Below are 26,791 nucleotides of genomic sequence, written 5' to 3'. Positions count from 1 at the left end.
GATCGTCACACCTTCTTGGTCTTTGGCGGCACTAAACAGTCGTATTTGTCAAGGAAAACATTGATGATGCTAAGAATAAACGTAAATTCTTTGTTCTGTTAAGATAGAACTGTAATCCAAGTTTCACCTAAATGAACAACGATCATGCATCGTTCCTCGAATTTACGTCGAAATGTTTTATCCGTCCAACGAACTTTTCTATTGAGACGCCCAGACCAATTGAACTTTGGTGAAGATGAGGTGTCAAACGGTGTCGGGTTCCATCTTCTTTCTCATTGCTGGATTTTATAGAGTGCAAAATTAAAGTTAACAATGCATGTTCCTGTCACTCACATAGTTGCGAGTTGTTGTATTCTTATGTTGAGCATCGACAGCTCATTTACACGGCTTGGTTCCACGTGGATGACAAAGTTCGAATCACAAAGAATTTAGGTACATTTGATAAGGAATACACACCTTCCGTTGGACCAAAGAAGTGTACAAAAAGCAGAGATCTTGACGATACACAGCTTCAGCGACTCATGGACCAAGGTGTTTGGGGTTCTTACTGTATGTAATCGTTATTCAGCTTAGTACCAGGATGGTGAAGTTGTGCAACAAACGATCGGGGCGGTTTTTTTTTAGCTTGTTCATGAAACATCCACTGGTTGTACTCATAAAGTGGAATATCCTCGATCCACCCTTCCGTGTCGCCCCTTGCTAGTCGTTAATTCGAAGCGGTTGTTTGTCTTTGTATTCTACTTACACTTCAGACTGCCGTAAGTCGTTATAAGCCGACGCTGCTAAAAAATCGGTCAGGTATTTATGTTACGATAGTTTGGAAAATCTCTTCATCAACCTATCTATCTTCTCCTGCAAAACGCACTGGGGAAGAGGTTCTTACAAATGATATAAGCGACCTGATTTCCGATATAGGTAAATGTCCCACATCACTCATCAATGTCATTGTTCGTCTTCGAACAGACCATCGGGAATTGACACAAACAGTAAGATCATAGTGATTTTTGATGAATTGGTGCTGAGTAAGCAAAATAGTGCGAAGACTTCTACGTCCGAGTAGGACTCAACAACGCTGATTGATTCTATCTCTGTGAAAACTGCTTGAAACTCTCGCGCAAGACGATCCAACTTTGTCAAGATCTCTTTCAACAATACAACCAGAGTTTCCAGACACATTCACCGTTCGGCCCTGGTCAAAACTTCATGCTGGTCTGAGCCTTACGGCTTTGTCACCATTAAACGCTATTTTTTTTTTACGGTATTAAACACTCGATGATGTTTTTTTAAACGCTTTCAAACGCTTAAGGGAGTTTTTGCAAACGCTTTACATAAAATGACGTTTGTTATACTAATTATTGCCTATTCAAAGCAGCATGAAACACTTGACATGAAGTTCCAGGATTCCAAGATGAAAAGCGTACCATCAAATCTAGTAACCTACAATAACTACTTGACAAACTTGTTAGCTATTATTCGTATGTTTCTCTGTCCTTTATGTTCTCCCATTTATTTGTATTGCAGTCCTGTCATGTAATGTTGTCATTTTAATGTTATATTTAACATTGCCATAAAAGCGGGAGGTTTGGCTAGTCACAAAACCAGGTTCAACCCACCATTTTTTTCTTAAAATGTCCTGTACCAAATCAGGAAAATGGCTATTGTTATATTATAGTTCGTTTCTGTGTGTGTTACATTTTAATGTTGTGTCGTAGTTCTCCTCTTATATTTGATGTGTTTCCCTCAGTTTTAGTTTGTAACCCGGTTTTGTTTTTTTCTCAATCGATTTATGAATTTCGAACAGTGGTATACTGCTGTTGCCTTTATTTAGTCGTGATCTAAACGAGTCTTTAAACCAGTCTTAAAAGGGCAAGAGAAAAAACTGCTTCTTAGTCAACCAAGTCGAATGTAGACCTCCTTGTAGTCTTACCACTATCTGCACTGCCTCCTCCATCTCCTAATTTGCAGATACATTACCTATCGATGCAGCTAAACGTGCTACCCTCGGACATCGTACACAATTACTGCATTTTTGTACAACCTATATTTTTTGCACTGGGTAAATGTAGGTTGTACAAAAATGCAGCATAACGCCACTCGATACCTTGCGCAACAGATGCGCCTGTTTCTCCTCTACAAGACCTATATAGTCATATCCCGTGACACCCACAATAGTGTAAAAAGGGGGATTCTGCCGCACTTGCCATTTGTAAGCACAAATCCTGCATAGGGACACCAACCTCAAACATAAAATGCAAATTCATTGTGTTTCAAGTAGTAGTCTAAGGGTAGAAACAAGAATATGGCTTTTTGTAAACAATGGTAGAGACACCTTAAAGGGACGTAATTCTAGGGTAGATACAAGTATGACTTTCACACAACACGTCAGAGATACCCCAGCCCCAAACACCTTAGAAGGAAGCACCCCTTTTAATTGATACAAATAAAGGGATGGCATCCAATAGTGTTGATATGAATATGGATCAGTTCAAATATTTTTTCTTGAGAATGAAGAACCAAAAACTTGCGGCGCTTCACTGAAGAGGAAGAAGGGACAATTCTGCAAGAGTAAACCGGGAAAAGATTGGCTCTGCTGGAGAAACAGCAAAGAACCACGCCAGCAGGAGGAGGAAGAGGATACCCCAGTTGGAGGGCAAATCGTGGTGAAAGCCACCATGAAAGAGATGTATGGTGATAACGCCCGGCTACTGTTTACCGATACAGATAGCTTGGCCTATGAAATTCAGACCGAGGATTTTTACAAAGATGTTACCCCCATGTTGAGGTAAAATTCGATACCTCGAACTATCCAGCTGACCACCCTTCAGGAATTCCATCCGGCGTCAACAAGAAGATAATTGGAATGTTTAAGGACGAATGTGGTGGTAAGAGTATGACTGGCTTCGTGGGACTTCGACCAAAATTATATGCGTACAAAATGGATGATGAAGACAATACCAAGAAATCAAAGGGAGTTACAAAGGCTGTCATCAAGCAGCATATTACCTTTGACAACTAAAAGAGATGTTTAGACACCCAGCAGGAAATATACCGACCGATGAATATTTTCCAAAGTTACCGCCATCAGATCTACACTCAGGAGATCAACAAGGTTGCACTTTCGGCTAAAGATACCAAGCGACACATTCTCCCCGACGGAATTAGCACCCTTGTTCACGGACATTATAAAATTGAGGAGCAACACCGCCTGCAATAAATAAAGTATGGGTAAAACTCAGAAAAGAATAAAATACCTCGAGGTGCACAATGAAGTTTTTCCCCGCAAGCCTCTGTCGAATAAGGAATTGGAGAACGCCGTCACAGCCCTAGGAATCCCAGGTTTTAGTGGGGTTGTTTATGCGAGATACCCTACCACCCAGTCGGCGCCGCATCGAATGTGGAATCTTGTATCATGATAGCTGGGAGGGTCCTGGAACGCATTGGACTTGCTGGTATAAACGTGGACCGGTAAAGTATTACTTTGACTCTTATGGATTCTGCAGAGATGGTGAACTATTTACAGCCTGAAATTCGATATAGCACCGATGAATTACAGCAGCGAGGCTCGGTGGTGTGTGGTAACTTTTGCCTATTCGTGTTGAAAGTGTTGGCGACTGGAAAATCGATGGAAGATACAATCTTCTCACTCTATAAATAAATCGATAAGTTTGGATCTCATGCAAGAAAGCGCGCATCCCTTTGGCGAATGCTGCAGGATTTGGATATGAACGACAATCGCATTACTAGCCTAGGAAAACCCAATGACAGCTCGGATGCCGTGACAAAACGGTGGTTGACCCAACAGTTGAAAGATAGTATAAAAGACATCAATGGTCTAGAGGCTGCGCTCGAAGCAATCTCGAAAGAGCTTGAGGTGGAGAAGAAACGTTTAAACGGCACCGAGAAAGATGTGGCGAAGTGCTTGCCTTCGACCGGGGGAAGGGTAAATGGTGAAATAGATATGCTGGGATACCCAATCACCAATCTCCCAACTCCAAAATCGGTCAATGAACCTGTGACTAAAGGGTGGTACGCAAAGAACTAGCAGGAACTTGCCATGAGCCTCACCGGTAAGATAAACGATCTCGAAAAGAAGATTAAGAGAGGAAGGTCACGGCGCGAGCTTGATGTTGCATCTGAAGAGGATAAACACATTGATAGGATTAAGGAACTCTTGGTGTAACCTCAACAACCTTTCCCGTCCTGATTGAAAGGATGGGAAAGCTTGAAAGCTTGACATTATAATACATCTGACGTTTTGATCTAAGAGTTAAACTCTGCAGGATAACCCTTCCACTTCATAAAAACCTCATTAATCCTGTTCTTGGTTCGCCTGCGTAGGATCTTTTCTATGCGGTAGACGTCCTGATCAGTCTTCTGAAGTTCGGGCTCATAGAAGGATCTCTGAATTTCCTCCCCATTTAAATCCTTGTGATGATAAGTGGGTGACTGGGTGAAAAGAACTTGAGACACCTCGAAAACTTCCTTGGTCCAGCGCGTTGTGAAACCCTTCTCAAATGTTCCTTTCTTCTTGGTAATTCGAACCTTATCACCTATACGAAACCGTGCCTGCTGCATGGGAGGGAGGTCTCCATACAAATTCCAATACACCTTGTTTTCATGTTTCTTGAGGCTTGCAATCACAGGAGTCATTTAATGGATCTATGTTTGGCGGTATTGTACTGGTGAACAAGATCATCCAACAGATTGCGTGTAGAGTTGGCTGAGAAATATTTGAACATCTTCTCTTTCATGGTGCGATTCCAGCGCTCGACAACACTCGACTTCTCCTCATTCTCAGTGGAGTAGAGCTCAATATCATGCTTTTGGAGCAACTGCTTTACATCATTGTTGTAAAACTCAGTACCTTTGTCTGTCCACAATTTCTCAGGAACGCGCTCCTTGAGAACCGCTTGAAAGGCATCCCGCACCGTCACCCCCTTCTTGTTTTTGAGTGGTATCAACCAGCCATATTTGGAGAAGACATCGATGATGCTCAGGATGAACTTATTTCCCTTGTTGTCCCTAGAAAAGGCACTCATATCAACAAGGTCGGCCGTCCAGGTCTCATCCACACCACCCACTACCACACGGCGTTTCTGAGACTTGCGTCGAACAGGTTTGTTCAACTCCTCAGCTAAATCATCGGTCCAGCGAACTTATTTCTTTTTAATACCCAGACCAAATCGAGCTTTGGTACCGATGATGGGTCCGACGATGCTGCGGTCCATGCGTTCGCGTGTGGTAGGGTTAGGAATGGTGTTAAGCGAGTCTAGCATAGCTTTGTCACAGATGGAGTTGCGTGCGGCTGTATCCTTGTGCTGGGCATAACAGAGATCGTGGTGATATGCAGCCTGGTCAACTCGATTAATGGGTTTTTACCAAGCCTTCGGGGTGCCATCGGGGAGTAGCCGCTTGCTAAGTTTAGTCCCTGTTACGTCCGGGCAGATGGATTTCCATGGTTAGTTTGTTCATGAACCCTGCACCGGTTGTAGCAACAAACTGAGACTTCTTGGCACCGCACACCTTGCTGTTGCCAAACTTCCTCCATCGCCCGTTGCTGGTAATTGTCTCGCCAGGGTTAACTGTGTCCGTCTTCCTACGACATTTCTCGCAGAAGATCATCGCTATTTTATCTAAATAAATGAACGTCGAAGACATTTCCTACAGTGCCAACGCCCCCAAAAGGAGCAATCACTACCTCCTACCGCAGCGGTCGATCAGAGGGTTGATCATTGGGAAGTCGGACTGTGGTAAGACAACGCTGTTGAACAACCTACTCCTGCGCGATGGATGGCTTGACTACGATCGATTGTACGTTTTCGGAAAATCGCTTCACCAGCCCATCTTCCAGCGGTTGCAGCAAGCGCTGGGAAAAGGCTTCCCTAAGGAAGATATCCGATACCTCCTACAGTGCAAGAGCCTGCACCCTACTCGTTGATCGATGTGGTCAACGCCTTACCTCCACCACGACACCCAAATGGTATCGACACTTTTTTCTTCGAGCAAGGGAGCGATGTACCAGACCCCGGGAACTTGACCCTAGCCACAAGAACCTCATGGTGTTCGACGACTTGATGCTGAGCAAACAGAACACGTGTGAAGACTACTACGTGCGCGATCGCCACAACAACGTCGATTGTTTCTACCTGTGACAGAACTACTTGAAACTGCCCCGACAATCGATCCGAGAACATGCAAACTTTATCTGTCTCTTTCAGCAAGATGCTAAGAATCTCGATCATATCCGGCGTGACCACTGCAACGATCTTACCAAGTAACAATTTGACGCTCTGTGTAAGCATTGCTGGTCCCAACCCCAAGCCGATCTCACGAGCCACAAGTCAGCAGGTAAATACCGATACAAATTAGATGAGTTCTATGAGGTATAAGATAAAGAATGGATCAGTTTGAAGATTTCTTCCTGGAACTGGAGTATGAAGACACAGAGGAACCCCAGCCCTACAAGTTTGAGTGTCCCTGCAAATGTAAGTTCGAGTGGGACCCAGTCGATATGAAGAGTATGTGTTGGAAGTGTGGTCGCGCGATCCCCCACCCGATCGATAGCGGTGTAGGTGATTTCGACGCATGAAACTCTGGCCGCCAGTATGGTAAGGTGGAGCGCTTTCCTCAACCCCAATGCCCTACCAAGACGATTCGAGGCCATCAGTGTACACACCCATGCCAACCGCGTATAGACCTATGCCTAAGACACTTGAAGTTTTCGAAGAGAATACAACCATACTCGTTACCCCATTGTTTCAACAACTTTTTAAACGCTAAATAAGAGATATTTTTTCAAACGCTATAAGGTGTTTGGAAAGACGTCTATAAACGCTATATAGGGCGTTCACACCAACGCTTAGGGGCGTTCGCACCAACGCTATGGGGCGTTTAACAGCGTTCGATCCTATAAATAAATGACGTTTATCAAGATTATCGACCCTAAGCAGCGTGAGGCGCTTGCCAGGTAGTTGCAAGACACCAAGCGGAAAATTCAAGCCAGTAATATGCAGCATCGCCTCGACAAGATTGGACTTAGCCGAGACCTTTCCAAGGTGTTTAAGCCTATGGTTGAGGCTCAGCGAGAGGTAGCATCACAGATCACCAAAACGATCGCAGACCTTCCTGCAGCAGTGCCAGCCCTTCCTCCTCCACCGCCCAAGTTTACCGACCTACTACCCATCGCACCACCTACAGACACCGCCCTTGGACCCCAGCACGGCAGTATTTGCAGCTCAGTATGACTCCTTCCGCCGACCACACCTTTGAATTGCGATCTGAAAACGATAGTATCTTTATCGGAATCTCACCAGTTACTTTTGACGGTGATGATATTTTCGTGGATGGTGTGAGGTACAAAGGAACCTTTGGCCTCTGGGAACTCATGGTGAAAAAGAATCCAGAATCGTTCGAGCCCGAAGACCTAGAGGACTATGCACAGATTCTAAAAAGTTCCGGTGTCATGTATCAAGGCAATTCCACCCTCTCGAGAACCCCGAAGGCGAATAAGGGTTACAAGTGGAAGGAAATCGTGTCCCACATCTACCAAAAGAATAAGTTTGGCAGTGGGCTGCAAACCGTGTTTTTACCTTCCAACTTCAAGCAGCTTCTCGATCGCTTGACACTGTGTGCCGCAGCATACCTAGCAGGAACTAATGGTGTGCGCAACGAAATTGTGTCGATTATCGATGCTATGAAAAAGGGTAGACATATCAGCATCGAGGAATATAAGGCGCTTCATCGTAGCATCCTATAAATAAGTGTTAAAAGGTTACGCTCGAAAGTACGCCTACGGTGGTAGAGGACTGTTTGACACAATCGCCAGTTCGGCTGGACACATGTTTACTTCCTCTGCCGCCAAAACCCTAGGAAGTAAGGCCGTGAGTGCTGCCACCAATGCAGCCTGGAAAGGTGTTGAAAGGGGCCTCCAAAGCCGTCGACCATGTGGTTGATAATGTGACCCGCCCCAGGAAACACAATAAAACCCCTTACAGTCAAGTGTTCAACGCAAGAAGCCAGAGAAATTTCGGTTGAACAATCTTATCTTTGGCTCTGGTATCGAAACCATCCACGACTTAGTCCAACGCTATAAATAAATACATTATGTCTGACATCCTTACAATCACCGAAGTGTTGACCTTCGACGAAAGTCTCTAGGAATATCAGGATCGAGAATACGAACCACAAGCCAGTGCCCAGCTGAACAGTGCCGGTTCTGAAATCCGAATCAACATCAAAACCCAGGATTTGTTCCTACACTCCGCCGAGAGTTATCTCTTGGTAGAATTTCGAAGGACGGCTCCTAATGAACGACGGCACTGCATATGCCGACGCTGATCTCGTGTCCCTCGTCCATAATGGTACCATGTATCTCTTTAGAACCATCAGCTATCGACTCTAGATCTCCGGCCAGCAAATCGAGCAAATCAACGACCCCGGCGTCGCCACCACCATGATTGGAATGTTGACCTACCCCGACGACTTTTCCAAATCACAAGGTGTCAACCAACTGTGGTTCAAGGATTCCTCCACCGACGCCCATGCAAACAACAGCGGCTTTGTAGCGCGCCGTGCCTACATCATTGCCAAGCCGGCGAACAAAGGGTCGTTTTAATTCGCCATCCCCCTGAAGCACATTTTTTGGTTCGCTGATGACTACGACAAGATCGTGTACGGGTTAAGGCATGAAATCACACTCGTGCGCGATTCAGATACACATGCCATCCTGAGGGACCACGCCGTCGACGTGGGAAAAGTTGTCCTGCGTAAGATCTCATGGTTCGTCCTCCACGTCACTCCTTCAGACGAAAACAAGATGCAGCTATACAAAACCATTCAGAGTAAAGCGAAGATCAACTGTGGATTTCGAATGAGGTAGTGCGATTCCATAGCCGTCCCAAAAGCCTCACAGTTCAGCTGGCGTTTATCTGCCAAGAGCGGTCGCGAGAAGCCCAGGTACATCATCGTTGCCTTCCAAACCGAGAGAAGTGGGAACCAGGAGCGCAATGCTGCCGTGTTCGATAACTGTCGATTGCAAAACATCCATGTCACTCTCAACGCTGAACGCTACACGGCCGTCGACTACAATGCCGTTTTCACCGAAAACAGGGTAGCCAGAGTGTTCAAAGAGGCTGCTGACTTCATGAAGAAATTCCACAACATGGACACCCTCCTCAGCAACGGTGGCATCAACCCCTCTGACTTCATCGATCTGTACTCCTTGTTTGTCATTGACGTGAGTCACCAGTCCGAGCGGCTGAAAGAATCCAAGGTGGACATTCAGATCCGGGCCCAGTTCGAGCGTAACGTGGAGGCCAACACCAGAGCATTTGCACTTATCATTTCCGACAGAATCCTACAGTTTGAATCCGATGGTCAGAAGATGAACGTTGTGTTCTAAAAGTAAAAAATGGAAACAATTTACCTACAACTCCTCTTTGCCGCCCTGCCGAAGTCTTTGCGATCGTGGTGAAGACTGGTAGACAACTCAAGGAGCAGTATGACGGTATCGAAGAGTGGAAACAAAAATATGTGACAATGGTGTACCATAAATAAATGGATAACACATTTTTGCGACGAATTGCAAACAACACTGACCCCAAACAGGTGTTCTCGTTCATCGTCTCTGGAAACTATAGTCAAATCCTTAACTGGTTCAACACCTCCCCCCCCCCACTGGAACTCAAGGAATCCAAGACCTATGAGATGGCATTAGTGAACCTGGAAACCTATAACTCCATCCCCAACATTCATTCAGGTAACAATTCCTTCCGCTACTCCCCCGACGATGGTGCCAACTGGTTTCCCATCGCACTGAGCACAGGTTCCTATGACATCGAAGACATCAACAAAGAGATCCAGCGGCGGCTACGGCTCAACAAACACAAAACAAAGATCATCATCGATGCCAACCGGGCGACCCTAAGAGTAACGCTAACCCTCACAAGACACTATCGAGTAGACTTCAACGTTGTCAATAGCATCAACACCGTCTTGGGATTCAAGCGGCAGATTTACACATTCGATATGATCTCAGACGGCTATACAGAAGGGGAACACATTGTAAATATCATCAGCATCAACAGCATTCTGGTGAATGGTGATATCATCTATAGAGATAGAAGTTATGTGAATGGTACACAGCAGTCTACCATCTACAGCTTCTTTCCCGCAGACGGTCCTGGTATGAAGATCATTCAAACCCCAAGAATCTAGTATACTTGCCGGTGACCTTGCAAACCATCAATCGCATGCAAACGTATCTCATCGATCAAGATGGTAGGCCCATCGATTTCAGGGGTGAACATCTCACCATCCGCTTTCATCTTCGTGAGGTATAAATAAATGACTTATCACGAACATGGTTTGAACTTGACAAAAGGTCAAGCTGATAAACTACAACGGGCTGTCAAGCAAGGTTGTCCGGTCTCCATTCGTTTGTCCCACGCAAACCTGCAAGGTGAACACAAGATGTGGCTCACCTCTCGGCAGATTCAAAAGATTATTAAGCTTCTCCAGAAAGGTACTGGTGGTATGAATCTGTAGCTGAGTCTCGCCCAAATGAAGGAAAACGTGCAAAAAGTAGGTGGATTCCTACCCATGTTGGCAGGGCTGGTAATGAGGGCACTTCCCATGGTAGCTAAGACCATTCTACCTGCCTTGGGTGTTGGAGCCTTGGGCGGTCTGGGTGGTGTAGCCATCAACAAGGCCTTATTGTCTGGATTGTACCTGAAACGTGGTGGGTGTGTTTGTACCGGGAAACCTAGTGGCAACAGTCTCTACCTCAAACCATCAAACGCCCAGATCACCTATGGTGATGGACTCTACTTAAAGCGTGGTCAGCAAGTCCACGACGGAGCAGGTCTGATCTTAGGTGCTAACAGCCCCTTCAAAAACATTGCCCTCCTCGGTATGCTCCTATAAATAAATGGATGATTTAGATTCTGGTTACCGGCAGACCAGAGTCGAATGTATGGAAGACCAACTCAACGGGGATATTCTTAAGTATCAACGTACATTGAAGATCTACAAACGACACGATAAAGTAGTGTCTATAGCAAAGGGTGTGTGTTCCGTAGCCAGTTTGATGTTGACAGCTTCACCATGGGTTCAGCTTTGACCGGTATAGGTATTATAGCCTCCCTTCCCCTAGGATCCCTTGCTTGCTTGAGTGCCACTGGCGTGATGGTACTCACACTGATCTCAAGGCGTATCATGAAAAAGAAGAAAAAACACCGCGATACCTTGCGATTTGCACAGTCCACAAAATCCTTGGTTGAACAATGTATTAGTACTGCTTTGGCTGATGATGAACAAATTGATGATGCTGAGTTTGGTAAGATCACAAGCTGCCTCAAGAACTACTATGATGAGAAAGATCAGCTGCGACAACCTTCCACCACTTTTAGTGAGGACCTCAATGCGCATGCGCCGTAAAAACGTCACACATCATTCCATTACGCTTCACTACACACATCGTTTCACGATGTGTTCCGTTCTGCTTCACTTCACGATGTGCTCCGTTTAAAGCATAAAAAAAAAAAACACACATAAAAAAAAAAACTTTCCGATCCGGCAGAAATATCGGATGGAAATTTTTTTTGTACCCCATTCAACCCATTTTTTATTTTTTTTTTTAATTAATTTCTTACAAGATCGCAAGAAAAGTACTCCTGTTTGGTCATTTTATTAACTTTTAAGCCTGTACTTCTCACGAAGGCTCCTTCCAAGGGTTCCTTCTCTCTGTTCAGACTACTGCAGGCCCATACCCTTGTCGTTTCTCCTTCTCTGTTTTTCAAGGTGAAGATCTTACTCCTCCCAAACTTCCCATCTACTTCTACCACTTCTAGGATTTTATATTTTACCCAGGTTGGGAGTTCCTTCCATTTCAGAATTTCCAGGCTCTGGTCCTTTGCCTTTTCCTTGAAAACATTATCATTAATAAAATCGTCGTCTACGATTTTTTAACTTCTGAGTTCCTCCATCTTCTGTACGAAAGCCATATTTTTGTATCTACCCCTAGGATTACATCCCTTTAAGGTGTCTCTACCATTGTTTACAAAAAGCCATATTCTTGTTTCTACCCTTAGACTAGTTGAAACACAACGAATTTGCATTTTATTTTTGAGGTTTCGGTCCCTATGCAGAATGTGTGCTTAAAAATGGCAAGTGCGGGAGAATACCCCTTTTTACACTACTACCCATCATTATTTTTCTGTAGAAGCCATGGTATAGGCCAACCCCCCTGTTTTTAACATTTTTTTTTTAAATTTTGAGCTCTAGTTTCAGATTTTTGAACATAGCGCCCTTCGATACCTTGCGCAAAAAATGCGCCTGTTTCTCCTCTACAAGACCTATATAGTCATATCCCGTGACACTCCTCATTATTTTTCTCTAGAAGCCATGGAATAGGCCAACCCCCCGGTTTTTAACATTTTTTTTTTAATTTTGAGCTCTAGTTTCAGATTTTTGAACATAGCATCCTTCGATACCTTGCGCAAAAGATGCGCCTGTTTCTCTTCTACAAGACCTATATAGTCATACCCCGTGACACCCCTCATTATTTTTCTCTAGAAGCCATGGAATAGGCCAACACCCCTGTTTTTAACATTTTTTTTTTTAATTTTGAGCTCTAGTTTCAGATTTTTGAACATAGCGCCCTTCAATACCTTGCGCAAAAGATGCGCCTGTTTCTCCTCTACAAGACCTATATAGTCATATCCCGTGACACCCCTCATTATTTTTCTCTAGAAGCCATGGAATAGGCCAACCCCCTGTTTTTAACATTTTTTTTTTAATTTTGAGCTCTAGTTTCAGCTCTTTGAACATAGCGCCCTTCGATACCTTGCGCAAAAGATGCGCCTGTTTCTCCTCTACAAGACCTATATAGTCATATCCCGTGACACCCCTCATTATTTTTCTCTAGAAGCCATGGAATAGGCCAACCCCCTGTTTTTAACATTTTTTTTTTTTAATTTTGAGCTCTAGTTTCAGATTTTTGAACATAGCGCCCTTCGATACCTTGCGCAAAAGATGCGCCTGTTTCTCTTCTACAAGACCTATATAGTCATACCCCGTGACACCCCTCATTATTTTTCTCTAGAAGCCATGGAATAGGCCAATTCCCGTGTTTTTCACATTTTTTTTTAAACTTTGAGCTCTAGTTTCAGATTTTTGAACATAGCGCCCTTCGATACCTTGCGCAAAAGATGCGCCTGTTTCTCTTCTACAAGACCTATATAGTCATATCCCGTGACACCCCTCATTATTTGTCTCTAGAAGCCATGGAATAGGCCAACACCCCTGTTTTTAACATTTTTTTTTTTAATTTTGAGCTCTAGTTTCAGATTTTTGAACATAGCGCCCTTCGATACCTTGCGCAAAAGATGCGCCTGTTTCTCTTCTTCAAGACCTATATAGTCATACCCCGTGACACCCCTCATTATTTTTCTCTAGAAGCCATTGAATAGGCCAACCCCCCTGTTTTTAACATTTTTTTTTTAAATTTTGAGCTCTAGTTTCAGATTTTTGAACATAGCGCCCTTCGATACCTTGCGCAAAAGATGCGCTTGTTTCTCTCCTATACAAGACCTATATAGTCATACCCCGTGACACCCCTCATTATTTTTCTCTAGAAGCCATGGAATAGGCCAAACCCCTGTTTTTAACATTTTATTTTTAATTTTGAGCTCTAGTTTCAGATTTTTGAACATAGCGCCCTTCGATACCTTGCGCAAAAGATGCGCCTGTTTCTCTTCTACAAGACCTATATAGTCATATCCCGTGACACCCCTCATTATTTGTCTCTAGAAGCCATGGAATAGGCCAACACCCCTGTTTTTAACATTTTTTTTTTTAATTTTGAGCTCTAGTTTCAGATTTTTGAACATAGCGCCCTTCGATACCTTAGGCAAAAGATGCGCCTGTTTCTCTTCTACAAGACCTATATAGTCATACCCCGTGACATCCCTCATTATTTGTCTCTAGAAGCCATGGAATAGGCCAACACCCCTGTTTTTAACATTTTTTTTTTTAATTTTGAGCTCTAGTTTCAGATTTTTGAACATAACGCCCTTCGATACCTTGCGCAAAAGATGCGCCTGTTTCTCCTCTACAAGACCTATATAGTCATATCCCGTGACACCCCTCATTATTTTTCTCTAGAAGCCATGGAATAGGCCAACCCCCCTGTTTTTAACATTTTTTTTTTAATTTTGAGCTCTAGTTTCAGATTTTTTAACATAGCGCCCTTCGATACCTTGCGCAAAAGATGCGGCTGTTTCTCTTCTACAAGACCTATATAGTCATACCCCGTGACACCCCTCATTATTTTTCTCTAGAAGCCATGGAATAGGCCAACCCCCCTGTTTTTAACATTTTTCTTTAAATTTTGAGCTCTAGTTTCAGATTTTTGAACATAGCGCCCTTCGATACCTTGCGCAAAAGATGCGCCTGTTTCTCTCCTCTACAAGACCTATATAGTTATACCCCGTGACACCCCTCATTATTTTTCTCTAGAAGCCATGGAATAGGCCAACCCCCCGGTTTTTAACATTATTTTTTTTAATTTTGAGCTCTAGTTTCAGATTTTTGAACATAGCGCCCTTCGATACCTTGCGCAAAAGATGCGCCTGTTTGTCCTCTACAAGACCTATATAGTCATATCCCGTGACACCCCTCATTATTTTTCTCTAGAAGCCATGGAATAGGCCAACCCCCTGTTTTTAACATTTTTTTTTTTAATTTTTAGCTCTAGTTTCAGATTTTTGAACATAGCGCCCTTCGATACCTTGCGCAAAAGATGCGCCTGTTTCTCCTCTACAAGACCTATATAGTCATATCCCGTGACACCCCTCATTATTTGTCTCTAGAAGCCATGGAATAGGCCAACCCCCGGTTTTTAACATTTTTTTTTTTTAATTTTGAGCTCTAGTTTCAGATATTTGAACATAGCGCCCTTCGATACCTTGAGCAAAAGATGCGCCTGTTTCTCTTCTACAAGACCTATATAGTCATACCCCGTGACACCCCTCATTATTTTTCTCTAGAAGCCATGGAATAGGCCAACCCCCTGTTTTTAACATTTTTTTTTTAATTTTAAGCTCTAGTTTCAGATTTTTGAACATAGAGCCCTTCGATACCTTGCGCAAAAGATGCGCTTGTTTCTCTTCTACAAGACCTATATAGTCATACCCCGTGACACCCCTCATTATTTGTCTCTAGAAGCCATGGAATAGGCCAACCCCCTGTTTTTAACATTTTTTTTTTTAATTTTGAGCTTTAGTTTCAGATTTTTGAACATAGCGCCCTTCGATACCTTGCGCAAAAGATGCGCCTGTTTCTCCTTTGCAAGACCTATATAGTCATACCCCGTGACACCCCTCATTATTTTTCTCTAGAAGCCATGGAATAGGCCAACTCCCTGTTTTTAACATTTTTTTTTAATTTTGAGCTCTAGTTTCAGATTTTTGAACATAGCGCCCTTCGATACCTTGCGCAAAAGTTGCGCCTGTTTCTCCTCTACAAGACCTATATAGTCATATCCCGTGACACCCCTCATTATTTTTCTCTAGAAGCCATGTAATAGGCCAACCCCCCGGTTTTTAACATTTTTTTTTTTAAATTTTGAGCTCTAGTTTCAGATTTTTGAACATAGCGTCCTTCGATACCTTGCGCAAAAGATGCGCCTGTTTCTCTTCTACAAGACCTATATAGTCATACCCCGTGACACCCCTCATTATTTTTCTCTAGAAGCCATGGAATAGGCCAACCCCCTGTTTTTAACATTTTTTTTTTTTTAATTTTGAGCTCTAGTTTCAGATTTTTGAACATAGCGCCCTTCGACACCTTGCGCAAAAGATGCGCCTGTTTCTCCTCTACAAGACCTATATAGTCATATCCCGTGACACCCCTCATTATTTTTCTCTAGAAGCCATGGAATAGGCCAACCCCCCGGTTTTTAACATTATTTTTTTTTAATTTTGAGCTCTAGTTTCAGATTTTTGAACATAGCGCCCTTCGATACCTTGCGCAAAAGATGCGCCTGTTTCTCTTCTACAAGACCTATATAGTCATACCCCGTGACACCCCTTATTATTTTTCTCTAGAAGCCATGGAATAGGCCAACCCCCTGTTTTTAACATTTTTTTTTTTTAATTTTGAGCTCTAGTTTCAGATTTTTGAACATAGCGCCCTTCGATACCTTGCGCAAAAGATGCGCCTGTTTCTCCTCTACAAGACCTATATAGTCATACCCCGTGACACCCCTCATTATTTTTCTCTAGAAGCCATGGAATAGGCCAACCCCCTGTTTTTAACATTTTATTTTTAATTTTGAGCTCTAGTTTCAGATTTTTTAACATAGCGCCCTTCGATACCTTGCGCAAAAGATGCGCCTGTTTCTCTTCTACAAGACCTATATAGTCATACCCCGTGACACCCCTCATTATTTTTCTCTAGAAGCCATGGAATAGGCGAACCCCCTGTTTTTAACATTTTTTTTTTTAATTTTGAGCTCTAGTTTCAGATTTTTGAACATAGCGCCCTTCGATACCTTGCGCAAAAGATGCGCCTGTTTCTCCTCTACAAGACCTATATAGTCATATCCCGTGACACCCCTCATTATTTTTCTCTAGAAGCCATAGAATAGGCCAACCCCCCTGTTTTTCACATTTTTTTTTTTAATTTTGAGCTCTAGTTTCAGATTTTTGAACATAGCGCCCTTCAATACCTTGCGCAAAAGATGCGCCTGTTTCTCTTCTACAAGACCTATATAGTCATACCCCGTGACACCCCTCATTATTTTTCTCTAGAAGTTATGGAATAGGCCAACCCCCTGTTTTTAACATTTTTTTTTAATTTTGAGCTCTAGTTTCAGATTTTTGAACATAGCGCCCTTCGACACCTTGCGCAAAAGATGCGCCTGTTTCTCCTCTACAAGACCTATATAGTCATAACCCGTGACACCCCATATTATTTGTCTCTAGAAGCCATGGAATAGGCCAACCCCCCGGTTTTTAACATTTTTTTTTTAAATTTTGAGCTCTAGTTTCAGATTTTTGAACATAGCGCCCTTCGATACCTTGCGCAAAAGATGCGCCTGTTTCTCCTCTACAAGACCTGTATAATCATACTTCGTGACACCCCTCATTATTTTTCTCTAGAAGCCATGGAATAGGCCAACCCCCCTGTTTTTAACATTTTTATTTTAAATTTTGAGCTCTAGTTTCAGATTTTTGAACATAGCGCCCTTCGATACCTTGCGCAAAAAATGCGCCTGTTTCTCCTCTACAAGACCTATATAGTCATATTCCGTGACACCCCTCATTATTTTTCTCTAGAAGCCATGGAATAGGCCAACCCCCATTTCTGCAAATGTGTATCTTAGTTCAATTAAACAATGACATCAAAGGTGCTGTATTTTACAGGGAAGGACTACTTTTACATACGTTCTAAATTGAAGTGGGTGCATTAGTGGTCTTACACCTACAAATAATCCCTTGACAGATGCAGATTTACTGTGGTACTGAATATTAGCCTAAAAAGAGATGTGACTTGTTTTATCAATGGATGGGATAAATACCATTTCACGATAGAGTTGAAATTACAATATTTGGACGGAATGTCTGCCTTTTTAAATATTTTTCATTTGACGGCCGTTGCTGTCTTATTCATTTTTTCGGTTTTTAGATATATCGCCTTATTGTTCGCTGGCTTATTGTTCGCTAGTTATTGTTCGCTAGCTTCAGCCTGGTTAAAAATTACCAAGGGATGATGTGAAGTTTGCCGCAAACTGAAGTTAGAAAATTATACTGAATATACAATTGTTCGCTGTTCAATGAAATAAGTTACACATTTTACCATTGATTTCTTAATGAGATAACATTAAAATGTTTGTCATTGTACTAGGACGTAAAACAATAATGTTCTGTTATTGCTCCTGGTTGATAATGATTATACATGTGTCTTTGATTTGTTATAGTTATCACTAATCACATATACAAAAGTATGGTTATGTTGACACTATAAGGTGCTTTAAGAATAAAAAAAATACTTACTAACTTAGCAAACACTTAATTACGATTATCCTTTACAATTTTACCCTAATTGTAAGAAAAATATACTATTTTGACTATAATTAATGACAAAAAAAAATCAAAACAGATTTAACGATCAATGTTTTTGCTAATTTTAAATCATTCCAACGAGCGTCAAATGACGTCAGTGTTGGAATGTTGGCCAAGTTGGGAAATTGTTAATTCACGCGCTTGTAATCCAAATATTAGAATTCTTTGATTCATTATGAAAATTTCAATTATATACAATTTGAGTTACATTTATGTCACATAAATGTTTGACAGTTTACTATACACATTTCTATGGTAAATTAAATGCTACACTACTGGATGTTATGATACGTAATCAATTGCAAAAAGCTATGCGTGCCATCTGTGGATAAAAATGATATATATCATGGATTGTGATTACTAACATCTACAATAAACTAAGGAGAATGTTCAAAAATACATTAAAGAATTACAAGATCTTGTGAAAACAATTGCCGTAACTTATACAATTGTTTAGTATGGACACTCTTGCTAAGTTACACATGTGTTCTACTGTGCATGTCAGTAAATTTCATTCATAGAATACAAACAAGGTACATGCAGTTACTAAAAGTTACAAAAATTGGATTTACATGAAAATATAGGACATTAAAGTTACACAATCACATTATTATGACAGAGAGAAGTAAATTGGGGAACGTGTACAGTACACTACACAGAAGATAGAGTAGTCAATTTACAATCAACTGAAAATACAAATTGGATTCAGCCACGAGTGATGACCGCATTGCCCAATTGGCAGATGTCATGCTTGTAGATAATTCAGTGGGTGTATACTATGAGCTGGTAAATCATTTACACGAATTTCAAATGAGTTATCAAATATGCAAATGACTTTAATACAAAATTTCTATAAAAATACTTAATACAATGATCAAACTAATTTGGCTTAATTATAAGTATAGTCATATGTGTACAATTTATTTCATTACCCAGTGTTTAAGAAATTACATACAATTAAACAAAATAATTCATTCATAAAAATCATAGTTTACACAATTAATATATCTTGTCGAGGTCTTGACACATAGATAAGTTCCATATCATGTTATAACAGTACTAACGCTCTGTACTCTTGGTTCATTATTAAATACAGATGTTCAGGTAGATAGGAAGCTACGTGTATTTATATTTTCCAGAGACATGTTAATTTTTGATAAGCTTAGAAAATGTTAGCATGGTTTAGCTCGAATTTTGTCATCTCAACTACTCTTTCATAGTCTACACGCAACGTGTGTGCCCCTAGCGTACAGATGTATACGTTAGTAAGATGCTTCTCTCTATTAGGTTTAGCAGAGACATTTTTCTTTTTAGCTTAAACTATTGTAAGCCTGTTCAGCACCAACTTATCTCCTTCTTGTAATAAAATGTCCAAAAGAACATAGGTATTTGGTAGAAGTATAATTACAAAAAAAAACTTTCCTTAGAAATTAAAAACCAAATTGTAACAAAACGTAGACTTTGTTATATCAAAGATGCCTATATCATGTTCAGATGTTATGACTACAAACCAATGTGACCACAATGATAAAAATTAAGAACATTACTTACATCGTCTGCAACTGATTTTTACCGGTCTCGTCTCATGTTGTGCTTTTTCACTACTGTCGTTGACTTATGTCTGTCATATTTGTTTTCGCAAAAAAAAAACTCGTTATACGTAAGACGTCCGTGTACATTCACGCCAACCATTTTTCATTTTAAGATGAAAAATAGATTTTGCAAATTGTTCTGCAACTTTTAAAGGTAGTTGGTTTGAAAAATGTAACAAAAATCTATTGAAGTCACTTTCGAAAAACCATTTTATCTATGGGATTTGAAAATTGTTATTTTCATGAAATTATATTTTTGATTTCACGAAGATATTGAAACAAATATCAATAAGTTTGTGTTAAAAATGATTTTATTTTGTCAAAAGTTTAAATATATTAAAACATTTGAATTTGCTTGTTTTAAAAAACAAAACATATTTCAATCTCATTCTTAAAAGAAAATATTGAAAATGCTGACCTTTAGCATTTTTCAATTTCACTTACAATATTGAAAAATGAAAAATGCTCTAACGTGGAGCATTTTTTCAATTCAACTTACAATATTGAAAAATGAAAAATGCTCTAGTGTGGAGCATTTTTCAATTTGACTTCAAATACTGAAAAATGAAAAATGCTCCAACGTGGAGCATTTTTCAATTTGACGTTTGATATTGAAAAATGAAAAATGCTCCAATTTTTCATTTTTCATTTTGCTGTGCAATATTCAAATTTGAAAAATTTTAATTATTTAAATGTTTAAATTGTTGACACTTTTTATTAAATGTTTTACTATTTCCGTTTTCTTTTTTCTTTTAAGCGTAATCTCTTGAAGATCTTTTTAAGGTGTGTGTGTGTGTGTGAACTATGTGTGGTATCAACAAATTCCGAACAAGAATGGTACACTGACAAGTACGATAATGACCACAAAAAAATCATTCTTTCTTTTTATCTATACATCTAGCTGTCTTTGTAGCTACATGTTTATATCTATCTTTCGATCTATCAATCTGCCATTCATTGTTTCTATCTATCTGTCTATCTATCTGACTTTTGTTTATTTTTGTCTTTTCTTTCTTTGAATTGTCGGGGTTGAAATCTTTAATTTAGTTCTCTCGAAGTGAAGAAGTCACTTGTTTACATACATGACATCATTATTCCATTCTGCAGACTAGCATTGACTAATGATTCATTTATTCCATCAACCATACGTCTTTGGAATAATCTTGATGATTCAACTCGTGATGCGGAATCAATAAATAAATTTAAAACTGAACTAAAAAAACTTTACCCTCAGAGTAACATATTTGTACCGAAGCAATATGAGTTTGGAATTCGAAAACTGAATATTATTCTAACCCAACTTCGATGTTTTGCATCATCCTTAAACTATGATCTATATAGGGTCAATATTATTTCTGACCCTTCTTGCCGCTGTGGTGTTAATCGTGAAGATTCCTATCATTTCTTTTTTAAATGTATATTATATTCAGACATACGAAATAAAATGTTTGAAAGTCTGCGCTGGCTTCCAAAAGATTGTAAAATTAACATAGAACTACTAACCTCGGGTAGTTATCTTCTTTCTCTAGAGCAAAACCAAACCATTTTCAAAAATGTCTTCGAGTTTATTAAAAGTTCGGAAAGATTTCTAATTGTCTAGATAGCAAACCATGATCGCACACACATCATCATCTAAGTAAAAGTCTTTCTTTTTTTTTGTATTTTTGTTTGTTTAATTTGTATTTTTTTTTCTAAATATTCATTTATTTATTTTTATATATTTATTTTTTCTGTATTATTGTTTTCTTTCTGTCTTCACTTTTCTGTCTTTTGACTTAAATCCATATATATATATATATATATTAAATAGATATACCGTTCTATACATGCATGCTCATACATATATCTGTCTGACCTAAGGGAGGCCGCTCCAGTCATGCTTCAGTGATTCCCTATATAATCAGCCAATTTTCCCCACAAAAGGCCCCTCCCCCCCCCCCCCCCCCCCCCCCCGGGATCCGCATATGAGCAGGTATAGGAAATAATTCATTTCACAATTATATGCTGGGTTTGACTTAAATTTGTGATGATTCAAACCTCTTGTTCCTTCTTCTCTGATGGTTAAGTGATGAAACCCCGGCGTTCATAACACTCTCCAAATCACACAATATTTTTAAGATGTAACATGTAAACCAATACAATACAATACAATACAATACAATACATGTTTTTTTATTGCTAATTATGACGCCCATTAATTTGAGCAGTACAATTAAGTTCAATTTCATACAAGTGATTACATATTGATTACATTGATTATTTAAAAATTAAACAAAATCAAGTCTTTTTCACCAGAATAATTTCTACAGGAATAATATACATGATATATATTGTTTTACAATATAATATACTAGTAGATGGACAAACTACCGGTGACTAAACTGTATCTAGAATTAAATTTCTCTCTTTGAATAAAGTACACAATAATAAACTTACTTTTTTAATTATAACATTATCCTCAGATGACATTAACCATATTAATAATGATTTATTTGGGGGCTTTAAAAGTTATTTATATATTCAGATCTTTTATTTTCTAAAACTGGACACTGAAGAAGAAAATGAATTTCATCTTCAACTTCAGTGCTGCATAATTTACATAATCTATCCTCTACTCGAAGCCCCTGATTTCAGATTTATTGATTTGTTTTATTTTACTTCCTCATTTATTCCTTTTAAATTGAAATATGAATGCTACCTTTAATAGTTTTATTAGGACATTCATCTACATGTAGGTCACCAACGGAAATACATAGTGTTTCAACTTCTGCAATGATGAATGACAGCGTATTATGCACATCATCGAAGTTTTCACAAAGCCAAGAAGTAAGGGACGACATCAAAAGCTCAATGCAGGATAAAAAACTTAATTCACATAGTTTTTTCACTGACCCCCCCCCCCCCCCCCCCCCCCCCCCCGAGAGACAACAACCCGACTAAAAAGCAAAAACAGCACAAGGCCACTAGTGGGTCTTCAATACACCGAGAAAATCCGGAAGTCGTGCTCAAGTTGGACCCTTTACACAAATGTGTACAACTAGTTCATCGAAAATGGACGTCACATTAAATTCCGAAAAATATTAATAAACGTATACGTAAATAAAATAAAAATATATACAAAACGAACTAAGGTTACCAGCTTCTTCTTTTTTATTCTATTATAGTACTTAACTTATTTATAAGTAGTTTGTGCAAGCGAATGTACTTCCAGTGTGACTTTCAAAAATAACTTGATAGTTGCTTAAGGTATATCATACTTTTCAAACGATTCGGAAGTTGACATAATATATGTATAGAGACACCTGTCTTCTGTTGAATACAATATAAGTGCTTCGCAAGAGACTTTTGGTTATGTGTTTAGTTGGGTTGTTATTTCGCTGCCGTGTAAGCGACATCTTTTTCTGTTCATATCAGTATATATTAAATCGTCGTGTTGCGATGTAATAAATAAAAGGTATGAAGAGAATTATAAAGCCATAGTTTTAATAGAGATTCTGCTGAGAATACTAACTTACAGAAAAAAATTGATAAAAAAATTAACTGTCGATATATTTGATACATAATTGATTTATAATCGTAACAGGTGTCGATAATAAAATTACAGTAATTTTTTTTGTCAAAATCCATTGCAATTGTACTGACTGATTTTGTAGGCACAGACACATGATGGTTTATAGGTTGTTATTCGCTTTGAACTAAATATCACAAACTTCGAGCACGCTTGTATCTGTACTATGTGTTTAGCCTTTTTTATAACTTGTTTCTTGGTTTTTATACGCCAGTCTAAGACGGGACATATTATGGTATACCGTTGTCCGTCCGTCCGTCGTCCACACTTCGGACAATTAATAAAAAACGCTTCCACCAACTTTTATGAAACTTTGTTGAATTGTTTATATTTATCGACGTAAGCTCCCTTTCGATTTTTATAAATTTCAAATTTTTCGTTTCCATGTTATGAAATTTTATCCTTAAAAAAGGGGGATTTTCCAGTTTTAGGACAATAATTCAAAAATGCTTCCATCAACTTAAATGAAACTTTGGTGAATTGTCTATATCTATTGACGTATGCTCCCTTTCGATTTTTATAAATTTCAGATTTTACGTTTCCGTGTCAAGAATTTTTAAGCTTAAAAAAGGGGGGATTTTTCAGTTTTCGGACAATCACTCATAAACACTTTCACAAAATTTTATGAAACTTTGGTGAATTGTTTATATCTGTTGACTTAAGCTACCTTTCAATTTTTATAAATTTCAGATTTTACGTTTTTCAGTTATGCATTTTTATATTGAAAAAGGGGAATTTTTCCAGTTTTTGGACAATAACTCAAAAACACTTTTACCAACTTTTATGAAACATTTACATTTTTGGAGTTATGCAGTCTTATTCATAAAAAAATGAGGCTTTTTTTCAGTTTTTCGGATAATAAATCAAAAATGATTTCAGCAGTTTATGATGAAACTATGGTGACTAGTTTATATCTATTAAACTAAGTACCCTTGTGTTTTTTTATATAATTTCTTATTTGATGTTGTACAGTTGTGGAATTTTTTCTTCTTACGCTAATCACGTTTTCATAACGACAATACATGCACGATTTATCCGATAGCAACACGATCTTAAAACGCTTCTTCTGCGATTATAGAACGCTCTTACATCGATCAGTCTACGACCTTTCCACTTTCATACCGTGATCTAACTACGGTCTCATCAATAACGTCAACATCCGGTTACATATTAATACTGTTCCATTCCTTCTAATTGTCTTTAATACGTAGAATTCTCGAAAACAACACAGGCATACCACCAAAATATACCAGAACTAGTGGCCATGATGGTAGGAATAGAGGTAGAATCAGAGGAGCCTCTGATACGAATACTGATCCAGTAGACATGTCGGATCAACCAATCTAAACTGAGTCACAACGCGTTGGCTGATCCATCGAGATCAAATGACGACATTTTATTGAACAATAGAGGAAATGGTATAGATGTGTCAAGCATGGTTGTGCTCATCAGACTTTGACCAAATTTCATGGTTCCGTGGTCAAAGTTTAGTTTTTGATATTTGGTCTTTTTTTCTAACACTATATGCATTATGTCATCTTTATTTGGTGTATGGAAATATTTACTGATGTGCATGTCAGTCTGGCAGGTTTTATTTGGCCTTGACCTCATTTTCACTGTTCATTGCTCAGTGTTCAGTTTTTTAGTTTTGGTCTGATTTTCTTAAACTATAAGCAATAGGTTAACTATATTTGCTGTATGGAAGAATTGTTAGCTGTACACTTCTGCCTGCCATGGTTCAGATCCTTGACCTTACTTTTATGGTTCATTAGTCAGTGTTTAGTTTTGTCGGTTAAGTCTGTTTCTTTGAAACTATTAGCAATAGGTCAACTATACTTAGTGATTTATTGTAAGGTGTACATGTATTTCTTGTTTTGTTTATATGACCTTGACCTCATTTTCTTGGACCATGTTAAGTTTATGTGATAGTTGTAGTAAAGCTTTATATTTAGGACTATCAACATAGATGGTGGGCAGGACCTTTTTCGGGACGTCGGGATCGGGTGTTTTTAAGCTCGGGATTTCGGGATTGACCCTTTCGGGATCCGGGATTTCTTTTTTCAAATTCCAGGATGTCGGGATTTAATTTTTATACGCCCGTCAAAATTTTGACGGGACGTATTATGGTATACAAATGTCCGGCGTCCGTCTGTCCGTTCGTCTGTCCGTCCGTCCGTCTGTCCGTCTGTCCGGCGTAAACATGTCGCACCGTAACTTGAGAACGACTCATCCAAATTTCATGAAACTTAATACAGTTGTTCCTTATGATGGTCAAACGATCTGTATACTTTTTGGTGAAAATAAGATAAAAACTTTTTGAGTTACAGGACTTTGTAACTAAAACAGGTGTGTGTTTTTTTTTTCACATGTTGCGCCGTATCTCAAAAACGATTTATGATACTTGCTTAAAACTTCACACACTTCTTAGTTATATAAATCTTAAGATCTGTATAATTTTTGGTGATGATTAAAAATTTTATTTTTGAGTTATTGAGTATTTTGTAAAAGAGGGGGATGGGGTTTTTAACATGTCTCGCCATATCTCAAAATCGATTTATGATTATTGCTTAAAACTTTACACACTTATTAGTTATATTAATTTTAATATCTGTATACTTTTTGGTTTTGATTCAAAATGTTGTTTTAGAAATATTGAGTTTTTTTTAAAAATAAAAAGGGGGGGCTTTCACATGTCACGCTGTATCTCCAAAACAATTTATGATTATTGCTTAAGACTTTACACACTTTTAAGTTATATTTATCTTAAGATCTGTATACTTTTTGGTGATGATTCAAAATTTTGGTTTAGAGTTATTATTGAGTTTTTTGTTAAAAAAGGTGGGTTTTCATATGTCACGCTGTATCTCAGAAACTATTTATGATTATTGCACACACGACGAAGGGCGTATCATGCGCTCATGGCGCAGCTGTTTATTATTTAATTCGGGACCTCGGGATTTCATGTTTTTAAGCCCGGGATTTCGGGATCAGGACCCATCCGACCCCCTCAACATAATATCAATGATAAGTAAAGAAGGCGAGACATTTCAGCGTGCGCACTCTTGTCGTAATTTGAGAAATTTTAAATAATTTGATTAAAACATTTATCGATATTGCCTCTTTGTTGATACTATTATATTTTTTGTAGCTCGTCCGCTCCCATTTTATATTCGTTATGTAAACAGAAAGTCACAACTGTTTTGTTTTTTTAATAGGGATCACGAAACTTAAATCCTGTCCCATATCAGGCTGATAATTTTGGGCATAAAATTCATCTTGATCAAAATGAATCTTGCAAGTAGCCCTCGAAGTGGGATATAGAGAGGGGGTGATGTTGAGGTTACAAAAAGGGGATGTTGGATATAGGATTATAAAAATTGGGGTAATGAAATCAAGGGGACAACAAAGGTGGGATCTGGAGAAAAAAAAGAGAAATTTAGGAAAAGGCGCACACCGAGTCACTCCGACCTCATTCACGTTAATGAAATAAAATTCCATCTGTAATG

General features: G+C 39.3%; 1 long non-coding RNA gene across 17 annotated transcripts; it reads right to left on the bottom strand.

Annotated features, from left to right (window-relative positions):
* Positions 1-11,259: 11,259 nt before the first annotated feature.
* On the bottom strand, positions 11,260-17,752 carry LOC127714716 (uncharacterized). Of its 17 annotated transcripts, none has more exons than XR_007987900.1 (5): positions 17,296-17,752; positions 15,179-17,118; positions 14,474-14,826; positions 13,943-14,119; positions 11,260-12,881 (listed from the first exon to the last, which is right to left on the bottom strand). It is a non-coding gene; the product is annotated as an uncharacterized LOC127714716 (long non-coding RNA). The 17 variants fall into 17 exon arrangements; XR_007987898.1 differs by having other exon boundaries at positions 11,260-13,020; positions 14,082-14,119; XR_007987890.1 differs by having other exon boundaries at positions 11,260-13,020; positions 14,082-14,826; positions 15,179-15,490; positions 15,669-17,118.
* Between the last annotated feature and the right edge of the window lie 9,039 nt (positions 17,753-26,791).

This window comes from Mytilus californianus, unplaced genomic scaffold, assembly GCF_021869535.1.
Source record: "Mytilus californianus isolate M0D057914Y unplaced genomic scaffold, xbMytCali1.0.p SCAF_9, whole genome shotgun sequence".
Lineage (NCBI taxonomy): Eukaryota > Metazoa > Mollusca > Bivalvia > Mytilida > Mytilidae > Mytilus > Mytilus californianus.
The sequence above is the reverse complement of the archived record's forward strand: the minus strand, read 5'-3'. Positions and strand labels throughout refer to the sequence as shown.